The sequence below is a fragment of the Antennarius striatus genome, chromosome 13 (genome assembly GCF_040054535.1).
Source record: "Antennarius striatus isolate MH-2024 chromosome 13, ASM4005453v1, whole genome shotgun sequence".
NCBI classification, from domain to species: Eukaryota; Metazoa; Chordata; class Actinopteri; order Lophiiformes; family Antennariidae; genus Antennarius; species Antennarius striatus.
In genome coordinates this window covers 13,537,176-13,561,110 of record NC_090788.1, presented here as the reverse complement: position 1 = coordinate 13,561,110, position 23,935 = coordinate 13,537,176, and the positions used below count along the sequence as shown (strand labels likewise).

Here is a 23,935-nt window from a genome sequence, read left to right as displayed (position 1 = left end):
AATGTCTAATTGACTCAACCTGCATTTGTTTTTTTTTATAAATGGTACAATAAATTTATAGGCCTGTGGAGTTTAAGTCAATTTGACGGTAAGTGTACATTATTTTATGTCAAAACACACTTGAGGTCCAGCTTGCATTTCCACCAGATGCTTGGATCCTTGTAATCACCCTACAACATTTCCTAAAAAACTTTCGACATCTTAACTACCTTCAAAGTTTAAAAATGTCAAAGCATGTCAGGAAGTTTCAGAGGGGCCATATTAATTTTCATCTGGGCAAAATAAATCAATGAGTTTCTTTGTTTTATTTTTCTGGTAATCAACAATAGTAGTCATTACAGTTGTAAAAAACCGAACGCGTTCGGATGATGATGGCACGATCAAACAAAACCGTGGGTGAAACTTTTTGGACATCTCTCAGTTGAGAGTGACTTCTGTTCATCAAAATCATATTAAAGTTTCCTTTACAATGAAAATCCTATACAATTGTCTGATACGAATGAATGAGGGCTCCATTCAGCACAGAACCGTAGGGGAAATAATTGTCTACACATCTTATGTAAACGGTGTAATCTGAAGGAGATCAGTGACTGCAAAGAAGTGGTAGGCGAGAGTAACCAAACAGCATAGGAGGGTGGTGTGTAGAATGACTGGTGATGAGGAAGATGAAGAGGGCAAAGGCTGAGTAGAGGACAAAATGGTGGAAACTGAAAAAGGAAGAGTTCTGCATGACTTTTAGGGAGGAGTTAAGACAGGCTCTGGGTGGTCAGGAGGTGCTTCCAGTTGACTGGACAACTACAGCTAATGTGATCAGGGAGATAGGACAGTACTTGGTGTGTCATCTGCAAGGAAAGTAGATAAAGAGACTTGGTGGAATGAGGAGGTAAAGGAGTGTATACAGAGAAAGAGGTTAGCTAAGAAGAAGTGGGACTGAGAGGACTGAGAAGAGTAGACAGGAGTACCGGGAGATGCAAGGTGAAGGTGAAAGTAGAGGTAGCACAGGCCAAACAAGGGGCTTATGATGACTTGTATGCTAGGTTGGACAGTAAGGAGGGAGAGACTGATCTTTCCAGGTTGGCAAGACAGAGAGAGAGATGGGAAGAACGTGCAGCAGGTTAGGGTGATTAAGGATAGGGATGGAAGTGTTCTCTTTGGGAGTGACTAGGATGGATAGGATCAGGAATGAGTACATAAGCACATGTTAGAGGTTTTGGAGATAAAGTCAGAGAGGCCAGACTGAGATGGTTTGGACATGTCCAGAGGAGAAATAGTGAGTATATTGATAGAAGGATGCTGAGTTTTGAACTGCCAGGCAGGAGGCCTAGAGGAAGACCAAAGAGGGGGTTTATGGATGTAGTGAAAGAGGACATGAAGGTAGTTGGTGTGAGAGAAGAGGATGCAGAAGACATGGTTAGATGTTGCCTTGTTTTTTTTATAGTCAATGTTTTACATATCATTAAATTTGACCCCTCCAAAAATACGCGTAATTTTGAAAAATGTGTTCTGCGCTTCTTTATTGAGCAACAAGTTATTTCTATTGGAAAATAAAAATTCCATTGTACTGAGTCCTGAACTATCCAGAGTGTAACCTCTGCTTTTTGTAAATTTCAGCAAATAAATAGATGTCCAGTAAACCTGTGTCTGAAACAAAAGTATTATTAATAATAATTCACACTTTGTTGATCCCCAGAGGGGAAATTCTCTTCTCACTCTCAGTACATGCATATATATGTGTTAGTCTTATTACATCACACAGTATTGTGAACAAGGCCCCTGAAACACAGCACACTAGGGGCCTGCAATCATGCAATTAGTCCAGGGGAGGAAGAGTGACGGGTAGCGCACGGAGGTCGCGCCCCAAATGAGCAGCTTGTAGTGGGGATGGCGCCTTGCTCAAGGGCACCTTGGCAGTGGCTGGGAGGTGAGCTGACATCACTGTCAGCTCACACTCCAAGGGATGTCATGGCTGGAGCGGGAATCGTTCCACCGATGACCGGGCGATCCATCTTCAAGACATCTGCTCTACCGCTGAGCCACTGCCGCCCCCAAAGTAGTTTATATAGCTTTGCGTGGCAGACCCTCTAAGAAATGATTAGCTCCTCTCAATCCACATTTTGCTGCCCAGAGAACATTAACTCTTATGAAGGTCCTGTTACTTTTTTGTGTTTTCATGGCAACTTTGTTTTTTTCACATTTTACTTAGATTTTGTTCCCTTCCAGTGTTGTTTGTAGTTATCATAATTTTCTTGAATGTATACTCATTAACTTCGTTAAATCGTCTACTTCAACCTCTGGTCCAGCCTATTTTTCACTGGAAAAACATCAAATTACGAAGCAAAAACTTTTGCTGGGCCGTCATCAACATGGACTGACCAATAGAATATCGGTTCCTCCCATAGGGCCCGCCTCCCGCCTCTGATTGGTTAAATCTACCTTTCCATTACTTTTCACCCCCTTCTTCCTCCATGGAATGATGTAAACCAACTGCGAGCAAAAGGAAAAGGAAAGCTTATTACCGGAGAATACGAGACACGACAGATAACCTCACGAAGTAACATTTGTCAGTTTAAGTATTTGTCGCTTTCTCTCCCGTGAAGAGGAGACACGTCCGAGGGAAGCGAGGACTAAAACTGAAGTGTCCGGGAATGAGCAGGTACATGACGGGACTTCAGAAGCAGCAGGTGCATATTTAGTATCGCTGTTGCTGCTCAGTTTCGGTGGTCAGGATGACAATAGAATGATTACCTGTAGTGTTTATTGACAATAAAAAAGTGTGAGGGAAGCTTTAGGAAAGAAAAAGCAAGTCATTCGGAATAATATTTAAGCGCTTTAAAAAGCCCAAAGGCTTACGTCGTTCTTGTGTAAGCAGGAACTATTCCCACTTGAGTTTTGCTAGGAGGAAATTCTTGTTAGCAGTTAGTCCTGATTGTGTTTCTGAACATCGTCCTCTACCTGTTGTATGTGCTTGTTATTACCATACTTTGTGTTTCAAAATAATCATGTATATTATGTTGGTAGATCTATGGTTTATACATTAAAACCGTTTACTAACTTAATATTCTTGCTTCAAATTGATACTTGGTACTGAATTATGCACAGCACCTTTCTAACTAATAAGTACACTATATTTTATTTAAAGCGGGAACAAAAGGCGCCATGGCTGTGGCAGGGTTGCTTTGGGGGAAACCAGATCCTGGTGTTTTGTGTTGTGGCTGAAACTGAAGCACTCATGCGGTGTATTTGTCAGATACTTTGGGCAGGAGGAACACACTGGCCTCTCTGTGCTTCTGCTGGACGTCCTGCTCAGGTCGCTGACCTGGCTTGACTCCAGGACAAAGTTACAGGATCTAACAACAAGGATGCAAGGAGGCCCTTTCACAACCATTAGTGCACACTGTAGATGTGTTTCGGTGTAATAACATGTTCATATTAAGAGTGAGGTAAGACAAGAGGAAACACATACACGATCTTCACCGAGGAAGGCAGATGCAACAGAAAACACATAAATTCACCCAATAAAACAACCTGTAGATCCCAAGATTATCTTATGCTACACTGTTTGTTTGGAAAGAACTGGCTGCGTTTTGTAAATTGCAATATATAAGGGTGGTTACGTATATGTCAGCAAATATGATAGCTACTCTGGCATGTGCTTATAGGTAGATTAAAAAAGAAAGGAACTCAAGAAGTAAACATGGAGGCAAATAGAAGGCTAAAGCTATAACTTCAAGAGAAGTGCCACATAGGTAAACATACCCTGCTTCTTCTCTTCATCTAAAATAGCAAGAAATCTGCATTAAAAAATACATACATTGAGTCAATATAGCACAAGTTGTGTTGTCATTTAAAGTAGTATTGCTTTTTGATTCACACAGGATATTTACTCTTGATGTGTCTAAGTGTGTGGTTTGGATGTTTGCATTCCTTCAGTGGCTTTTTGCTCATCCAGTCTCTACGAGGATGAATTAACTGGTTTGACTTTGTAGCCTAGGTAAGCGTTTCAGATGGATTCACCGAAGGGCTGTGCTGGAATATATTGTTCAAAATAATGATCCCCATAAAAGGTTGCTGAAAGTGATCCAAATGTAGTTGTTTGAAATAAACCGTGTAATAGAAATATCTTGCTGAATTCATGCAGCACAGCTGTCATTAAATCATTATCAGTTTATGGAATGTCCAAGGATGTGCCAGGAAGGTCAGAGTTATAATCACTTGTAACAGCTCATTAGTTTCTGCCACTCTCACCAGCATTGTTCATATATTCCTGTAAAGAAAGTGCTATTTAGTAATCCCACTTCTTTCATTGTACCTTCATAACTTGAGGCCTTTACTGGCGCTGTCACTGCCAGGAAATAAATGTCAAAAGGAAATAACTGGTGAAGGGAAGGGAGAATACTGTGGTGTTTTGTTTTTTTTTACGGTGTTTGTTAACAGATACTAAAGAAGAATTCTAATGATACTATGTGTAAACCTTAAATATTCAAATTCAAATATAAACCAGCCATTGTGATCAAATACCAGAAGGGTTTGATATGCAGGGTTTTAGTAACAATGCCAGATTTAATCAACAGGAAAGGATGGGGAAAGGTTTATCCCCAAAAGAATTAATTGACTGACCAAAGTTCACGAGAACTTGTTATCAATGGTTTAAAGGGTAATAAAGAACAACTGTTCACCGAGTTGTTGAATGACATAATAGTTTGATAGTAACAGAGATAAACTTAAGACATTGTATAATACATAAGTATCTGTGTATTTTACAGGTTTGCTATTTCGTGTTGATATTTTACCACACTGTTGCTGTAGTTGAGGTAGGGACTTGTAAGCATAAGGATTGCTCTAGTTTGGGAAAGTCACTGTGATGTCATGGTCTGTTTTATATATAAAAAAGACCTTAGAGAGACTGATAAGGTGAGGGATGCATGACTGTAGCATACAGGTAGTCAGGTACACTTAGCTTATATGACATCATTTCTGTAATAACAAGGAAAGGCTCTTTAAACACTGATAAGAAGAACGGTGTAAATGATAAGATTCTCTTGAATAAGAGAGCAGATGAGGAAGTGAGATGCTTGTTTAAGATGCCACATTCAAGTTAAAATTTCCCAATAGGTTTAATAAGTAATAGAAAGGAATGGGGGGAATATCTTAGGTTTTAGCTCCCCGGTGCACTGGCGTCGCGCCCGGAGTTTGCCCCGCCTCACGCCCTGTGACAGCTGGGATAGGCTCTAGCTCCCCGTGACCCGCGCAAGCAGATGAAATGGACAGAGAATGAATGAATGAATGTTAGCTTTTTGTAAACAGCAGACATAAGACATGAAGACATAAAGATAATTAGGTTACAATCTGATCTGACTGTATGCATTTGTCTAGAATTTATTTCAATCTTGTGTGACAGACATAGAATTTGTGATGGTATTTTTGTTACGTGGTGGTCTGTGAAGAGGACGTATTATGACACAGAGTTAAAAACTTTTGGCATCCCCATTGTTTTAACTTTCCTCTACCTCACATAAAAAGACTTTCTGAAGTCTCACATTGATAACAGGGACAAAGATAAATAATAATTAAGTGTTGTTGACTTGTTTTTTCTTGGAAGTGCTATTTCAATATTTTTATACACACGAACAGAGAAATACTACTAAAGTATACTATCTTTTAGTGTGTGTTTTTGTGTTGCCTCATTGCTTTCATTTTTGGTTCCATTTAGCTATTTTCATTAGTTTTCATCTTGAGCAGAAATACGCTCAGAAGCTGCCTACAAAGTTAGCAACTGGCCACTGCCTGTGGAGTAGCATTTAGCAGAGAGAGTAGTTTCCATTTTATCTTGACTTTAACCAATACCTGCAGGGAACAGGTTGGACCTGCATTCGCTCTTCCCTGTCTCCTCACATAGACATTCCAGACATTGGAGGGTTCTTCTCAGAGAGGAGGCAACCAAGAAACACAGAAGCACATGTGGATTTCAGAAGCTACCTCCAATCCACCATAATTAGCCTTTTATAACAGAACACCCCCACTATTATCTAGTTTGCTTTGTTCTATTATTGCTAAAGTATTTTTTTTCCAAGGGTTTGACGACTCACGGGTCTACTGTTCTGAGTTATTGCTGGATCCTCCTGGTTTTGTCAGAGAAAGAGAAACTTTCTTACGTTTGTGGATCAGATGAATGCAAAGGAGACAAATGGCTGACAGAGGTTATCACCGGTTAGAATGAGACCCCCGGAGGGAAAGCCTGGAAATTTCATATGGCTATGTCTCTGTGTGCCTGCCTGCCCATTGTTTCAATCTGACATATCCACACCAACTCTGTTGTATGGCCCTATAGGACCCTCATTGACGTATGGCAGTGTCACATGTCATGAAGCTATACATGTTGAGAAAAAAATACTGCCCACACCTTTTCCCTACAATTTAGTTGGATGAGATTGACTGACAGGATATACAATTTCTATAGCAGCCATGCCCTGCAGACAGACAGTGTGTTATATAGTGCTGGCTGTAAATAATTTCTTTTTAGCAAACACATTTTGAAAGATTGAATGTTACCTTGGCTTTCAGGGTTTTTACCAGAAAAGTTACTTGGTTTAGTGGCCAGTATCTTTCAGCATTATATCAACATCTACTTAATCACTTTGAAACAATGGTTTAACATTATATTCAATAAAATATATGTACTGGTAACTGAGCTGCACCAATATTGTTTAAGAAACCTATTACATATTGTCACTGTTATGTGTATTTATTTGTATCTCTGTGAGCAGATGCCACCCCGAATTTCCCTTGGGATTATTAATGTATCTATCTATCTATTAAACGTAGGATACATTTTTTAAAAATATGTCAGGATTGGATGGACACCCAGGTTATTCTGCATTAGACTTGTAGTGGTTATAGCATTGTCGTGCTATGTCAATGCTATAAAATTTGATGATAAGCATTCTAGGAACATTAGCTTATTACCAGTGTTATAGTAATGAGAGTATCTTGTATGCCTCTGCATTATTGAAATGCCTGTTGGACTGCACAATGAAAGACACTGACACACACTTGGAACCCTATTCTCCAACATTTGCAGCACGTAACTGTGTGTTTAGCAGCCACTACTTGTACAATAGTGTATATCGTCAGGGCTGAATTGCATTTCATGTTTGTGCACATGTGAGGAAAAATTAGGGACTCAATGATTTAAAAAAATTAATTTAAGGTCCAGGGCGGCACGGTGGTGTAATGGGTAGCTCTGTCGCCTCACAACACGGCGGGTCCGGGTTCGAGTCCCGCTCTGTGCGAAGTTTGTATGTTCTCCCCGTGTCTGCATGTGTTCTCTCCGGGTTTTCCGGCTTCCTCCCATCTACAAAAACATGCGCTTCAGGTTAATTGGCTGGTCCCAAATTGCCGTAGGAGTGAGTGTGTGTGTGCATGGTAACTTGTCCATCTTTGTGTGTGGCTCTGTGGTGCACTGGCGTCGTGCCCGGAGTGTCCCCCGCCTCACACTCTATGCCAGATGAGTTGGGCTCCAGCTCCCAGTGACCCGCTACGGTGGATTAAGTGGCAGAAGATGAATGAATGATGAATTTAAGGTCCAAATAGAAGTCCAGAGTGAGCTAAACTCTTTTTTTGCTTAAGTTTGATAAATGTTTAAATTGTTTTTCAGCCCCTAATACTACCCACCTCCCCTTGACCCCAATCATTCATTTTTTGTCGTTAGGAAGGAAACTTGTGGTGCCGGCAGCAAAATGAGGCCTACTGTGATCAGTTCACAAAAATAACCACCCGCCGACTGTCAGGAAACTTAATGGAGATTGGAAATAATTTGACTCCTGAGGGGGATGATCAGTGCTATTAGGTTACTGTATGTTTCAAAAGCAGAACAATTACAAGTTAACATTGTTCGTTTCCTGCAGGGGTGTCGCCACAATGAGAGATAATCTACAACATACAACATATAGCCTGAGGTGAAGGTAGGACCCTGTCTTTACGCCTCTGTTCTTCTAACACAGCACCAGTGTGTGTTGTGTCCTCAAATCTGCTCAGATGAATGGGGGTTGTTTGCAAAATCCCAATCCATGAGGTAATAGTGCTTTGAATGAACAAAGAATGTTTGTATTGTGTATAAAATAATAGCTTTCTTATTATCATTGTATAGCTTCTGAGGCATAAAGTAAAGCTCTCAGAAGAAAAGCACTTCAACAGGATTAATCAGTTTGACACACTTACCATTCAGGAGAATAGTGCGGGCATTATATTGATATTCTGCTTTATATTTCATTAAATGATTAATAAAACTTCAAGAGCTGTTGGTGCCAGAAAAAAGTTTTTTAATGATAAGCTTATTGTGATTTTAAGTATGAGATACAGGTGTTTGCACAGGATGTGGACACAGAAAAGGCATTGAGGGATATTTTGACAGTTGAGAGCACAGCTCTCAACTTTCAATATGAGAGAGAAGGGGGGGGGGAGAGATATGTTATTCAAGTGTTAGTCTCATACTGTATGATGGTTAATACAAAGGCTGTATATGTGTACTGATGTTTGTTTTTCTTGTGAACATCTTGAATGATGGGGAAAGGCTTCCTCTGACATGTAATACTTCTTTGTGTTTAACTAATTCAAACATCAGGGACCTACAAAATCCACTTCAAGTCAGGATGTTTTGGAATCAGTCATCTGTTATTTTGCGTTCTTCTGTCTAAACTTGTGACTGGTAGGAGGCTGTTTATTTTAGCATGGTAAATTAAATCTTATCTGTCAATACTCACATTTTGCATTAACATACCTTTTCTAGACAGATGGAGACCCGAAGTTTAACATGTGAGCTCTGAATACTCTCACTTATTTTTTGGATTCTGTTAAACTGGCCTGACTGGTCAGAGTTGACAAGCATGTTCTCCTCAAATACTGTAGATCAACATACGACTTTGTCAAAAATATCTCTGGGCTGATTTTCGTACAAGCCATGGTAAGGTCATTTGAGAGAGTGAGTGCTAACCGTTCATCCTCAAACGATGTCTCTGTCTGCCTGACAGATCCTTTTGCCATTGAGATCTCTGGTGCAACAGAGAGTGAATGTTTCCTTTTTGTCCTCCTGCTGCTCTACAGGCAGCGTATCATGTATCTAGCCCTGTCCTTTTCATTCCTTTTAAAGTATCCTGGCAGGTCTTAAAGGAGAGATTAGAGGCATGTCTTTTCACTTTTATCACACCATGTTAGATGTTAGACAGTGACCCAGTTTCTCACACCTTTTCTTATTTATCTCTACATTTGTCCTTTATTTACTAGGGTTTCTCCCTCCTTAGCAGACAATAATGCCTGTCACAAACCGTTTGTCTTTTCAAGCTCTGACGTCAGTGACTCTATAGAGTTTGGATAGAGTCTTCTCATTGTAGAACAAGAGAAGAGGGAGGTTGTTTATCTGCTGTCTTGCACACATGACTAAAATTAAATAATATTAAAATTAAATTAAATTTCCCTCATTGGTGAGAAATCCTCTATCTATGATTTGGAGGTAGAATGATAGAATAAGAATTTGGGCACTGAGATGAGTTGGTGTCTCAACCAGGATGTACCCAGCCTCTCACCCATAACTAAGTTCCAGCATAAATTGTGACCAGTATGTCAGATAAGCAGTTGAAGACAGGACAATTACGATTGTCTCATCTTCAAGAAGATGAATGGATGGATGATTGAACTGGACACCACAGGGTTGACAGATCACATGCTATTAGTCACAAGTTCACCTAACGGAGTAAAGGTATAAGAGAAGAGAAGGTATTTGTGTCGTGCATTGGTTGAGCAAACATGTGCCCTAGCAAAAGTGGTTTTATTAATTGGAAGGTTTTCATCATTCTGTAATTATTATCTTTCCTTTTCTTTGAATAGTCAGGATGTGGCTGCAAAAGGTAGGCAGGAAACATAGTAAAATGACAAGACCCAAAACTGTCAGATCCAGCATGGTAAGCAGAATAATGACTGAGTAAGTAAAAACACATATGGGAGTATGTAGTTAGATTGCTTAGACAGCTGTACTGTACTGTCAGGCAATTGATTACTGTTAATGCAATGTGGTATTCCCGCTACAATGATTCCCCCATGTAACTTTTCACAGTCTGTCATCCTGTCATCTAAAGATGTCCAACCATTTTCTCAAGTGACCTCACCTGTTATCTTGGAGCTGAGTGGCTAATTTAGTTTGTAAATACTAGTATAATACTATGTTGTAGTAGTGTCTCAAAGTGATATGGTAGTTTGTTGATGAGAAGGATTTATGTCTGAAGCCAGATGTGAATGATCTTTAGTCTGTTTTTCCATAAAATAACCCAAAGCAGTTTTAGTTGTGAAGCTAAATTGAATAAATTATTGTTTGAGGAAAGCCTGATCGAGTCAGTGAACAGAGGAAAAACTAAATCTAAGGACTAATCTGCCACTGAATGCTGTTGCTAAACTCTTGAATCATGAGTTCATCTGAGGTATACTGTGTGGATGTTTCTAGTCCTTCCTCATTAATTAACCTGGCAACTGAGATATTGTCTTTGTGATAAAATAAAATCTAATTGTATAGGATCAGGATTTCGCACATGGCATTTAATACTTATTTAATCATCTCTGTTATAGTAACTGATACAAACAAGAATTCAGGTTTCCAGCTCAGACATTGTGTGAATATTTGAGATTTATTTTTTCTGTATGATTGTATTCTGAATGTTTGAATGATTCTTTGTTCTAAATTTCTTCTACCAGGAGGTGTCCTGCAGTCTGTCTAATCCATAATATCTGTTTGACGTCTACAGGGCATACAAATCTTCTTCTCCCCTTTCGGCTTTTCTCTTCAGGGGTCGCCACAGCAAATCTGTTGCCTCCATCTAACCCTGTCTTCTGCATCCTCTTTGTCTTTTGCAGATAAAGTCAGAGAGACCAGACTGAGATGGTTTGGACATGTCCAGGGGAGAGATAGTGAATAATTGGTAAAAGGATGCTGAGTTTTGAACTGCCAGGCAGGAGGCCTAGAGGAAGACCAAAGAGTAGGTTTATGGATGTAGTGAAAGAGGACATGAAGGTAGTTGGTGTGAGAGAAGAGGATGCAGAAGACATGGTTAGATGGAGGCAACTGATTTGTTGTGGCGACCCCTGTAGGGAAAAAAGCCGAAAGGACAAGACGAAGAAAAAAGAACCAGATTTGTATTGTTTTATTTAAGAACGTCAAACTGGAGGATTTGAACTGCGTAACCACTTGTTTTCCTCTTCGTGCCTGCCTTCAATGCTTATCAACGCATTCCTGTCAATGTACTTTTGCCAAACAACCAAACTAGCCAAACTAGCAGTGACAAGGCACCAAAGGTCAAAGTACCTCACTGCCATAAAGTGTCAGGTGTTTGGCCTGCTCTTAGATACAGTCACCATGTGTACTGAACCCAGGACAAATTTGTCAGTTTAGTTTCACTAGCACTCAAGTGAAAAAATAATAAACTAAGTTACTCTCTTTTGGTATTTGGTGGTGAAGGGACATACACAAATGTTTATTGATAATAGAGCTACACAAAAAGTGACTGAAAATGCTCTAATATGTATTCCAGGGGTGGTGCAGAGAGTGGTTCATATATCCAGTGGTCTGTACCTCAGAATTGTGTTTCATGATCATGCTTTAAGTCTTGTTTTTAAACAGGTCTCTAACAGCTTAACAAATTACTTTATAAGTATGAGGCGCCTTTAATTATTCCCATGGAAAGCAGTGGTATTCTCAGAGAGACTTGAAGCCAATTACCTTGGCCAAAATATGTTGTTTTTATGAGTAAATGTTTACTTACCAGTCATGGAAAAAGTCATGGAAAACACGTGACAGATGCATGTAACCTGACTTATGTAGTCATTTATTTATTTATTTGTTTGTTTTCATTTTTTCTTTCACTTTTCTATTATACTGTATACTATACTATTATACTCAAACTACTTCACAGATTTGGGTGACCCAAAACATTTGAATATCCAATCCAATCCAATCTTTATTTGTTGAGCACATTACCACAACTGCAGTCGACCAAAGTGCTGTACAGGTGAATAAATAAAAAAGAACAAACATTATAGATAAAAAACAAAATGGCTCAAATATTCTAAGTAAAATTAATCAATTAAAAACATAAAATATGGATAAAAACAAAAGCATATAATCAGAGCAATAAAAAATAAGATAAAATTAGATAAGACAAAATAAAATCCAGTGTCTATCTACTGTAGATGTTAAAAGCCAAGGAGATGAGGTAGGTCTTCACACGAGATTTAAAAACAGACAGAGAAGAGGCCTATTGATTTGCTGAGGCAGATTATTCCACAATTTAGGTGCCACAACAGCAAAGGCATGGTCCCCTCTGAGCTTCCGTTTGGTTTTAGGCACATTCAAGAGCAGCTGATCAGCTGACCTGAGAGAGCGAGCAGGTACATAGGGGTGTAGAAGCTCAGAGAGGTAAGGCGGGGCAAGACCATTCAGGGATTTAAAAGTAAATAAAATAATTTTAAAATGGATTCTAAAATATATGGGCAGCCAGTGGAGTGAGGCTAAAATGGGGGTAATGTGCTCATGCTTACGGATGCCGGTCAACAGACGTGCAGCAGCGTTTTGGACCATCTGGAGACGGGAGATGGAAGAAGCACTAACCCCCACATAAAGGGAATTGCAATAGTCAAGCCTAGTGGTGACAAAGGCGTGGATGACTGTTTCAAAGTGTTGCCTCGAAAGAATTAGGTTTATTTTGGCCAGCTGCCTCAAATGATAAAACTTGACTTCACTAAAGCCCTGATCTGGCTGTCAAGCTTGAGACCTGAGTCCATTTTTACCCCAAGATTAGTGATGCTTGGCTTGATATGCCGAGCCAAAGATCCTGGATCTGGAAGGGGTGTACCAGCGGTGCCACCAAAAAACATCACTTCGGTTTTCTTTTCATTGAAACTCAAAAAGTTCAGAGCCATCCAGGCCTTAATGTCATCAAGACATTTAACTAATGCAGAGATAGAGTATGCATTGTTCTTTTTGAGTGGAACATAAATTTGGCTGTCATCCGCATAACAGTTGTAGTGAATCCCATGCTTCCTAAGTATGGAGCCAAGCGGGAGCAGATAGAGAGAGAAGAGAAAGAGGGCCCCGAACTGAGCCCTGTGGGACCCCACACAAGAGAGGAGCAGAGTAGGACACCGAGTCGCCAAGGCTGACACCGAACGTTCTATCTGCCAAGTACGACCTGAACCACTCCAGTGCTGTGCCCCTGATGCCCACCCACTGTTCCAAGTTGGAGATCAGGATTTCATGGTCCACTGTATCAAATGCAGCATCCATCCATCCATCCATCCATCTTCCACCGCTTATCCGTAGTCGGGTCGCGGGGCAGCAGCTTCAACAGGGAGCCCCAAACTTCCCTTTCCCTGGCCACATCCACCAGCTCTGACTGGGGGATCCCAAGGAGTTCCCAGGCCAGTGTTGAGATATAATCGCTCCACCTGGTCCTGGGTCTGCCCCGAGGTCTCCTCCCAGCTGGACGTGCCAGAAACACCTCCCTAGGGGGGCGTCCCGGAGGCATCCGCACCAGATGCCCAAACCACCTCAACTGACTACTTTCCACGCGAAGGAGCAGCGGCTCTACTCTGAGCCCCTGGTGAACAGCAGTGTTTCTCACCTTATCTCTAAGGGAGACACCAGCTATCCGCCTGAGAAAGCCCATTTCAGCCGCTTGTATCCGCGATCTCGTTCTTTCGGTCATGACCCATCGCTCATGACCATAGGTGAGGGTAGGAACGAAGATTGAACGGTAGATGGAGAGCTTTGCCTCTCGGCTTAGCTCCCTCTTTGTGACAACAGTGCGGTAAAGCGACTTCAATACCGCTCCTGCTGCCCCAATTCTCCGTCCAATCTCACGCTCCATTGTTCCCTCACTCGTGAACAGGACCCCAAGATACTTAAACTCCTTCACTTGTGGAAGGACCTCATCCCCCACTTGGAGAAGGCAGTCCACCGGTTTCCTGCTGAGGACCATGGCCTCAGATTTGGAGGTGCTAATCCTCATCCCCGCCACTTCACACTCGGCTGCAAACCGGACCAGTGAGCGCTGCAGGTCACCGGCTGATGACGCAAACAGGACCACATCATCTGCAAAAAGCAGTGATGCAATCCTCAGGCAACCAAACTGTAAAGCCTCCTCACCACGACTACGCCTCGATATCCTGTCCATGAAAATCACAAACAGAATTGGTGATAAAGCGCAGCCCTGGCGAAGGCCAACAGCTACTCGGAACAAGTTCGACTTACTGCCGAGAACCCGAACGCAGCTCTCACTTTGGGTGTACAGGGATTGGATGGCCCTGAGGAGAGGCCCCCTCACCCCATACTCCCGCAGTATTTCCCACAGTATATCCCTGGGGACACGATCATATGCCTTCTCCAAGTCCACAAAACACATGTAGACTGGATGGGCATACTCCCAAGCCCCCTCTAGGATCCCTGTGAGAGTAAAAAGCTGGTCCGTTGTTCCACGACCAGGACGGAACCCACATTGTTCCTCCTCAATCTGCGGCTCGACAATCGGCCGGACCCTCCTTTCCAGCATCTTGGAGCAAACTTTCCCAGGGAGGCTGAGGAGTGTGATACCCCTGTAATTGGCACACACCCTGTGGTCCCCCTTTTTAAAAAGAGGAACCACCACCCCAGTCTGCCACTCTTTCAGCACTGTCCCAGACTTCCACGCAATGTTAAAGAGGCGTGTCATCCACGACAGCCCCTCAACACCCAGAGCCTTCAGCATTTCCGGGCAAATCTCATCAACACCCGGGGCTTTGCCACCGTACAGTTGTTTAACTACCTTGGTGACTTCGCCCCGAGAGATTGACTCTGAACCCCCATCAACCTCCAGCTCTGCCTCTGCAACAGAGGATGGGTCAGTTGGGGTAGTTGGATTCAGGAGTTCCTCAAAGTGTTCCTTCCACCGACCGACAACCTCCTCAGTTGAAGTCAACAGTGTCCCATCTTTGCTGTATACAGCTTGGATGGTTCCCTGTTTCCCCCTCCTGAGGTGTCGGACAGTCCTCCAGAACAACTTTGGTGCCCTCCGATAGTCCTTCTCCATGGCCTCTCCGAACTCCTCCCACACCCTCTGTTTTGCCTCCATCACAGCCGAGGCTGCAGTCCTTTTGGCCCGTCGGTACCCTGCAACTGCTTCAGGAGTCCCCAGGGACAACATGCCCCTGAAGGCCTCCTTCTTCAGTCGGACGGCTTCCCTGACCACCGGGGTCCACCACGGTGTTCGAGGGTTACCGCCCCTTGAGGCACCCAAGACCTTGAGACCACAGCTCTCAGCTGCAGCTTCAGCAATGGAAGTTTTGAACATCGACCATTCAGGTTCAATGCCCCTAGCCTCCACAAGAAGCTCCTTCGGAGGTGTGAATTGAAGGCCTCACTGACAGAGTCCTCCTCTAGACGTTCCCAGTTCACCCGCACTACTCGTTTGGGCTTACCAGGTCTATCCAAAGGTTTCCTCCGCCAACGGACCCAACTCACCACCAAGTGGTGATCCGTTGACAGCTCTGCCCCTCTCTTCACCCGAGTGTCCAAAACACACGGTCAAAGATCAGATGATACGATCACAAGATCAATCATTGACCTCCGACTCAGGGTGCTCTGGTACCAGGTACACTTATGAGCATCCTTGTGTTCGAACATTGTGTTAGTTATGAACAATCCGTGACTAGCACAGAAGTCCAACAACATAACACCGCTCGGGTTGAAATCAGGGAGGCCATTCCTCCCAATCACGCCCCTCCAAGTGTCTCCATCATTGCTGACGTGTGCATTGAAGTCCCCCAGGAGAACAATGGAGTCCCCTGCAGGGATCCCTTCAAGGACCCCATTTAGGGACCCCAAGAAGGCCGAATACTCTGAACTGATATTTGGTGCATATGCACAAACAACAGTCAGAGTTTTCCCCCCCACAGCCTTAAGGTGGGGGGAAGCGACCCTCTCATCCACCGGGGTAAACTCCAATACAGCGGCGCTCAGCTGGGGGCTTGTGAGTATCCCCACACCCGCCCTGCGCCTCACGCCTGACGCAACTCCGGAGTAAAACAAGGTCCAACCCCTATCCAGGAGTTTGGATCCAGAACCGAGGCTATGCGTGGAGGTAAGCCCCAACAGATCCAACTGGTAGCGCTCCACCTCCAACACAAGTTCCGGCTCCTTCCCCCCAGTGAGGTGACATTCCACGTCCCCAAAGCCAACTTCTGCCGCCCGGGTCTGGTCCGTCGTGACCCCCTGTCGTCACTGCCACCCATATGGCAGCGCACCCGACCCCATCGGTCTGCCCTGCGGGTGGTGGGTCCACAGGGGTGGGAAGAATCCACGTTGCCTTTTCGGGCTGAGCCCGGCCGGGCCCCGTGGCAGACCCGGCCACCAGGCGCTCGCTGACGGGCCCTCCGTCCAGGCCTGGCTCCAGACGTGGGCCCCGGGCTTCCTCCGAGCAGGGTCACATTTTTCTCTTTTCCATTTTTCATGGGATCTTCTGAACCATTCTTTGTCTGGCCCTTCACCTGAGACCTGTTTGCCTTGGGTGACCCTACCAGGAGTACAAGACTCCCGACAACATAGCTCCCAGGATCCTTAGGGCACACAAACCTCTCCACCACGATAAGGTGATGGTTCCTTGGAGAGCAGTTAAGTCTAATATGAAATATTAGACCAATATGAAATATTTGATTCCATCTTTTTTTCTCTAACGCTGCAGGATTGGGATTCATGTACTTACTTTGTCAGTCACACATAAACTACTTGATAGATTGCCATGAAACCATGAAAAAAATCATTATATTTTGAAGTTAGATCATTAGTAAAATCCAGTTTTTCTCAAATAACTTTAAATCTAATAATGATACTGATGTAATTCTAAAGAGTATGATTTTCATGATCAAGAACTTCCATTTGTCACATTGGCTTTCACATAAACTGACATGATGCAGAAACAGCTTCCCTGGTGGACGTATGAGGTTTCTGAGTGTTGGCTATTTGTGACAGAAAGAACCTAGTCAAATGTACGACCTTTATGCCACAGCACTCTGTAAAAAGTGTGATAAAACCATTAGAAGCTTTGACCAGGATTTTACACATTCCATGAGCAACCACAAATACTTGAAGCAACCTAATGCACAGTAAATCAACTTCCACAATGATTTTGTTGTTCTTGTTTACTGTAAGACTTAATGATTGCTTGGTTTATTTTTCTTCTTCATTTTATTCTTTTATGAGGCTAAATCTCTTTATGCCAGTTTCCCATTTGTTTTTGCGTCATAGCCGCTATTTAAAATAAAAAAGTATTTCTAATTATAATTTTATGTATTGATCTGATCCCCAAGGGAAATTAAGAGCACACTCTAGTTACTAAATACTTCAAACGCACGCATACATGTTAGTTTGCACAGGCCCCTGTAGCACACACACACACACACACACACACACACACACACACACACACACACACACACACACACACACACACACACACACACACACACACACAAGGGGGGCTGTAAGCATGCAAAGGGAGGTAGAGTGGCAGGCAGTCCCTTTGTGGAGCACCCCAAATGAGCAACTTGTCAAGGAGGAGGGCATTTGCTCAAGGGCACCTCAGCAGTGCTCTTGTATGTGACATTACCATTACTGCAACGCAGTTCAGTCTTCATAGGTTGAAATAATTATTACAATTATATAGGTTGGGTGAGTCAGTGGAGATCCTAAATTATGTGAAATCAGTAACTTTATTTGAATATTTGGTACTGTAGAACAACAAGTTGGCTTCAGTCTGCCTTGTCCTTTGTGGTAAACTCAACTGTCATTGAAGTCATGCAATGGTATAGGCGATGCAGTGCAGCTCATTAGGTGAGAGTCAGGGCTGTGACTGTAGTCTGGCAGACATGAGACAGCCTGAGGCAAGAGATGTAACACTGGTTAGAATTCTCATGGGAAGACGTTATGTTTGTTCCTAAAGCAAACATGGTTAGTTCTAAACTGTATGTTCTCATTCTGTGTGATGTAATAAAGTTATTACTCAACATTTACTTTTCATATATCCAAGCCATCAAATGTGTTTCTGAATGGTGACAATAAAAATGTAGATAGATAGATAGATAGATAGATAGATAGATAGATAGATAGATAGATAGATAGATAGATAGATAGATACATACATACATACATACATACATACATACATACATACATACATACATACATACATACTTTAATAATCCCGGAGGAAATTGCATATATCCACTGCTCAGGCATTACATAACAAATAATACTGGATAAACACCAGGAGAAAAAGAAACACTGACATCACAGGACATACCACAAGACATACATTACACTAACAGACACACACAAGCAGCACTAACAGGACTTATATACTAAACTATAACTAAAATATAAACAGTATAAAATTTAAAAATATTACAGTATTAAAATATAAACAGTATAAAATAAAATCTAAACAGTATATTGTGGCTGCATACAATCAAAAATCAATTGTGATTTTACATTGTGGCTGTTGTATTTATTCATGTCGTTCTCACGATGGGGTAAAGACAACAACATGTAGGACAGCTATAGATATCTATTCATTAGTTCCTACAGCAACTCTGTCTGGCCGTCCGTCTCATTTCATTCAGCTGAACAATTGAAAACTAAACAGCGAATCATCAAAGTACTGTTTTACAGGAATAGGCTGGCCAACAGCCGTTGATGACTTTGTGAACTCTATATTACGTTACAGTACATTATCCAGTCAGGTCTGTAAGTACCATGTCTCATAAGGGGCTGTTTAGAGATGCAGGTAGAGCTGTAGGAGACCCTGGAGACCCAAGAACAATAGTAGTGTTATAAAAGAACATTTTTCGCTGAAACTTTTCCCGCCTTTGAGCAGGAAGTGGGTCGTTTGTTATAGTGTTGTTGTTTTTTCCTGTACAGCGCATCCTGTTGGGTCATCTCTTCTTTCTCACTTTTCTGTTTCTTTCCCATAATACATCTGTGTTCTTTGCCTTCTTATGTCACTGTGGCTTTGTTGCTGTTGATGGTATCACACAAGGCAATCTCCTGCTTCATGGAGTTGTAACCTTCTGTAGTGCCCAGTAAAACATGTGGCCAGGAGTCTTAAGGTCAGTTTGCCTCGGTCATATCTCCTCTCTAATCCATCATATGATATCACATCACAATGACATGTTTATTGATTCCTGCATTAATGGTTGGTAACCTTTTCTGCAAAGTAAAAAACTGTTTGCTGAATACATTTTTATTTAATGAAAACAAAAAAGAACAGGAGATGGCATTGTGACAACTTTTAGTTTGGTCTGATTGCTTCCATAATTCTCCTTCTCATAAAGGTTTCATGTCTGACTTTGACCCAGGTCAGTATGTTCCCAGATTTGAGTACGCATACCAGACTGAATATGGGATGTTGCATCAGTGATAAATTTGAACAGCCCCTTTTCTAACCAAGCACACCTCCACAAACAAAACTTCATCGCCTGCAGTATTGCACCTTTCTTGCGCAAAGGAATTCCGACAGTATCCAGTTAAACTCACCATGACCAGATCATATAATGCCCACCAAGGGGGTTCTTATTACAGAAGTAATTGTATTCTCAGAAGCAGAAGCTTGAACATGCTAGGTTTATCATTCACAGAGGCCTGTTTTCCCTTAGTAAGCTTGTTTTTGCTGGCATGGTGTACTTCCTGGTTAAAGGTTGACCAAGGAGGATCAAAATGCCTAACGGGTTGTTGTGCTTGTTGTATTATGGGTGGTGGTGTGTGTGTGTGTGTGTGTGTGTGTGTGTGTGTGTGTGTGTGTGTGTGTGTGTGTGTGTGTGTGTGTGTGTGTGTGCGCGTGCGCGCGTGCGTGCGTGAGTGATGTTTGTATTAATTGCCAAAATAAAAGTCACATGCAGCTGGCAGGTTTGTTGGCTGTGTGCGTCCTAGTTAATTCAGAGGAGGTAGTTCTGTCTTTGTGATTGCACAGGGACACATTTTAGCTGCTTTAGCTACTTGCAATGAAAATATTAACATTAAATCACCTTGACAACTATATGAACTGAGGTAAGGTCAGGGCAGGAATGTGAAGCATTAAAGCTTGTGTTGGTCGGTTGGAAATGTTAGAAGAGCATGCAGTGCCTCCTCTATTAGATGTCTTGCTATGTATGTGTGTATATAATTATATGTATGTAAATACACATACATATACTGTATATGTATGTATACAGTGCCTGGCAAAAGTATTAGTCCCCCAAGAACCTTTTGACATTTTGTCACATTTCAGGCTTCACACTTAAAGATAACAAATTGAAAATATTTTTCAAGATTCAACAACATGTGAGACACAATCGAGTAGTGGAAACAAATTTATTCAACATTTTATATTATGTTTACAAATAAAAAACTGAAAAGTAGGACGTGCAAAAGTATTGCCCCCCTTTGGTTTAATACTTTGTACCAGCTCCTTTTGCAGCAATCGCAGCCCCAAGTCTTTTTGGCATGTCTCTATAAGTTTTTCACATCTTATGACAGAAATATTTGCCCATTGTTCCTTACAAAACAGCTCAAGTTCTTTAAGGTTTGATGGAGATTGTCACGAAGGTAGGAGTTTGGACCCAAATGCAGAACACCGAAGACATCACTTTTGTCCATAGCTATAATTAAAAAAAACTTTAACTACATGGGCAAGATGCAAACAAAAACTCAGGCAGACCAAGTCAGAAAAACATAACAGACTTACAGGAACCAAACTAGAGAGAACGAACCAGCCCCTAGCTCTCATTGAGCCAGGCCTAAAAAGCCTCATCATGATAACACCAACGATGTTCAAGTGTGATAATCAGTTACTGGTGTATGGATGAGTATCAGGTGTGGAGAGGACCCACAGGCATGGAGCCGGGGCTCCACCCACAAGCCTGGCCCCTCTCCCTGCCACACACCAGCACTGCCACGCTGAACCGTGACAGAGATTGTTTGTGCACAGCAATTCCCAAATCTTTCCACAGATGCTCTATTGGATTGAGGTCTGGACTTTGACTTGGCCATTCTAACCATTATATGGTTAGTTTTAAACCATTCCATTGTAGATTTGGCTTTATGTTTAGGATCATTGTCCTTTTGAAAGGTGAACCTTCGCCCCATCCTCAGGTCTTTTGCAGACTCCAACAGATTTTCTGCCAGAATCACCCTGTATTTGGCTCCATCCATCTTCCCATTAACTCTAACGATCATCCCAGTCCCTGCTGAAGAAAAGCAACCCCAGAGCATGATGCTGCCTCTACCATGTTTGACAGTGGGGATGGTGTTTTCAGGGTGATGTGCAGTGTTACTTTTACGCCAAACGGAACGTTTTGCATTCAGCCCAAAAAGTTCAACTTTGGTCTCATCTGACCAGAGCACCTTGTTCCACATATCATCTTTGTCTCCTATGGGGCTTCTTGCAAACTCCAAACAGGCCTTTTTATGGTTTTCTTTCAGAAATGGCTTTCTTCTTGCCACTCTTCCATAAAGGCCAGATTTATGCAGAGTGCGACTAATAGCTTCTTATGGACAGATTGTCCCACCTCAGCTGTGTATGTCTGCAGGTCATCCAGCATGATCATGGGCCTCTTGGTTGCTTCTCTACTTAGTTTCCTCATTGTTTGGGCTGAAAGTTTAGAGGGGCGGCCAGGTCTTGGTAGGTTTGCAGTGTTTTTATGCGCTCTCCATTTTGATATTATCGCTCGGGCACTGCTCCGGGAGACGTTTAAATATTGTGAGATCTTTTTGTATCCCATTCCTGCTTTGAACTTTTCCACAACTTTATCCCGGACCTGTCTTGTGTGTTTTTTGGTTTTCATGATGCTCTTTGTTCTCCAGTGTTCCTTTCACAGACGTCTGAGACCATCACAGAGCAGGTGCATTTAAACTGAGAACAAATGACACAGAGGTGCGCTCTGTTTATCATTGTTAGTCATTTAGGTCAATATTGGATCATTCAGCAGTCATCAGGGAACTTCTGGAGTTGGTTAGCTGAGCTGAGAGAACAGGGGGCCAATACTTTTGCATGTCCTACTTTTCAGTTTTTATTTGTAAACACAATATAAAATGTTGAATAAATTTGGTTCCACTTCATGATTGTGTCTCACATGTTGTTGATTCTTAAAAATATTTTCAGTTTGTTATCTTTAAGTTTGAAGCCTGAAATGTGGCAAAATGTCAAAAATGTCTTGGGGGACCAATACTTTTGCAAGGCATTGTATATGTGTAAACACATAACACATTTGGCTTTGCAAAAAAGTATGGAAACGGCTATAGTGAATACTTTCTTCCAGAAGAGGCAGGAACATAGGGTGCCCTCTGAGAGTGGAGTTAGGACCACACAGGTAGACTATATCTTGTGTAGACGGTGTAATCTGAAGGGTATCAGTGACTGCAAAGTAGTGGTAGGCGAGAGTGTAGCCAAACAGCATACGATGGTGGTGTGTAGGATGACTCTGGTGGTGAGGAAGATGAAGAGGGCAAAGGCGAAGCAAAGGACAAAATGGTGGATGCTGAAAAAGGAAGAGTGTTGCATGACTTTTAGGAAGGAGTTAAGACAGGCTCTGGGTGGTCAGGATGTGTTTCCAGATGACTGGAAAACTTCAGCTAATGTGATCAGGGAGACAGGTAAGAGAGTACTTGGTGTGTCATCTGGAAGGAACATAGATAAGGACACTTGGCGGTGGAATGAGGAGGTACAGGAATGTATACAGTGAAAGAGTTTAGCTAAGAAGAAGTGGGACGCTGAGAGGACTGAGGAGAGTAGACAGGAGTACAGGAACATGCAGCGTAAGGTGAAAGTAGAGGTAGCAAAGACCAAAGAAGGTGCTTATGATAATAATAATAATAATAATAATAATAATAATAATCCACATTTTTTTGATCCCTCTTGGGGAAATTCTCTTTACACTTCACACTTCCCACTCAAGTACATATAAGTGTTAATTACAGCACTTGGTTACAGATTACAGGCCCCTGAAACAGACACAGCACACTAGGGGCCTGTAGGCATGCAATTAGTAAATACAGAGAGGTACATATAGAGGTACAGGGGAGGTGGAGTGACAGGTCGCGTGAAGAAATCACACCCCTATGAGCATCTTGTAGGGGGGACGGCGCCTTGCTCAAGGGCGCCTCAGCAGTGACTGGGGGGTGAGCTGACACCTCCCACCGTCATCTCACACTCCAATGAATGTCCTGGCGGTAGCGGGACTCGAACCCTCGATGGCTGGGTGATCCTATCTTCAAGACGATTGAGCCACTGTCGCCCAATGATGACTTGTATGTTAGGTTGGACAGTAAGGAGACTGATCTATACAGGTTGGCAAGACAGAGAGATAGAGATGGGAAGGACGTACAGCAGTTTAGGGTGATTAAGGATAGGGATGGAAGTGTATTGACAGTTGCCAGAAGTGTGATGGGAAGATGGAAAGAGTACTTTGAAGAGTTGATGAATGAGGAGAGAACAAAGACTAGAAGATTAGAAGAGGGGGGCTGATGTGGACCAGGAAGTACCAAGATTAGATGAAGTGAGGAGGGCACTGAAGAGGATGAAGAGTGGAAAGGCACTCGGCCCTGATGATATACCTGTGGAGGTATGGAAGTGTCTAGGAGAGGTGGCAGTACAGTTTCTGGATCTTAGATGGTGAAAAGATTCCTGAGGAATGGAGGAGAAGTGTGCTTGTTACCCCAACAACAAACCCTTGTTACCCCAACAACCTTGTTACCCAACAAACCTTAAACAAACAAACAAACAAACCCCAACAAACAAACAAACCCCAACAAACAAAAGAAACCCCAAAAACAAACAAACCTCAACAAACAAACAAACAAACAAACCCCAACAAACCGTGTTACCCCAACAACAAA

At 42.4% G+C, this 23,935-nt stretch overlaps 1 protein-coding gene across 4 annotated transcripts in view; it reads left to right on the top strand.

Annotated features, from left to right (window-relative positions):
• Positions 1-2,491: 2,491 nt before the first annotated feature.
• shroom1 (shroom family member 1) overlaps positions 2,492-23,935 on the top strand; it is a 45,876-nt gene continuing 24,432 nt past the window's right edge. For 2 of the 4 annotated variants that reach the window (XM_068331951.1, XM_068331946.1), the window contains exons 1-2: positions 2,492-2,653; positions 7,905-7,961. The gene's annotated coding sequence lies outside the window, so the exon portion shown is untranslated. Of the gene's footprint in view, positions 2,682-7,904; positions 7,962-23,935 lie in introns of all 4 variants that reach the window. The other 2 variants (XM_068331947.1, XM_068331948.1) reach the window with 2 other exon arrangements.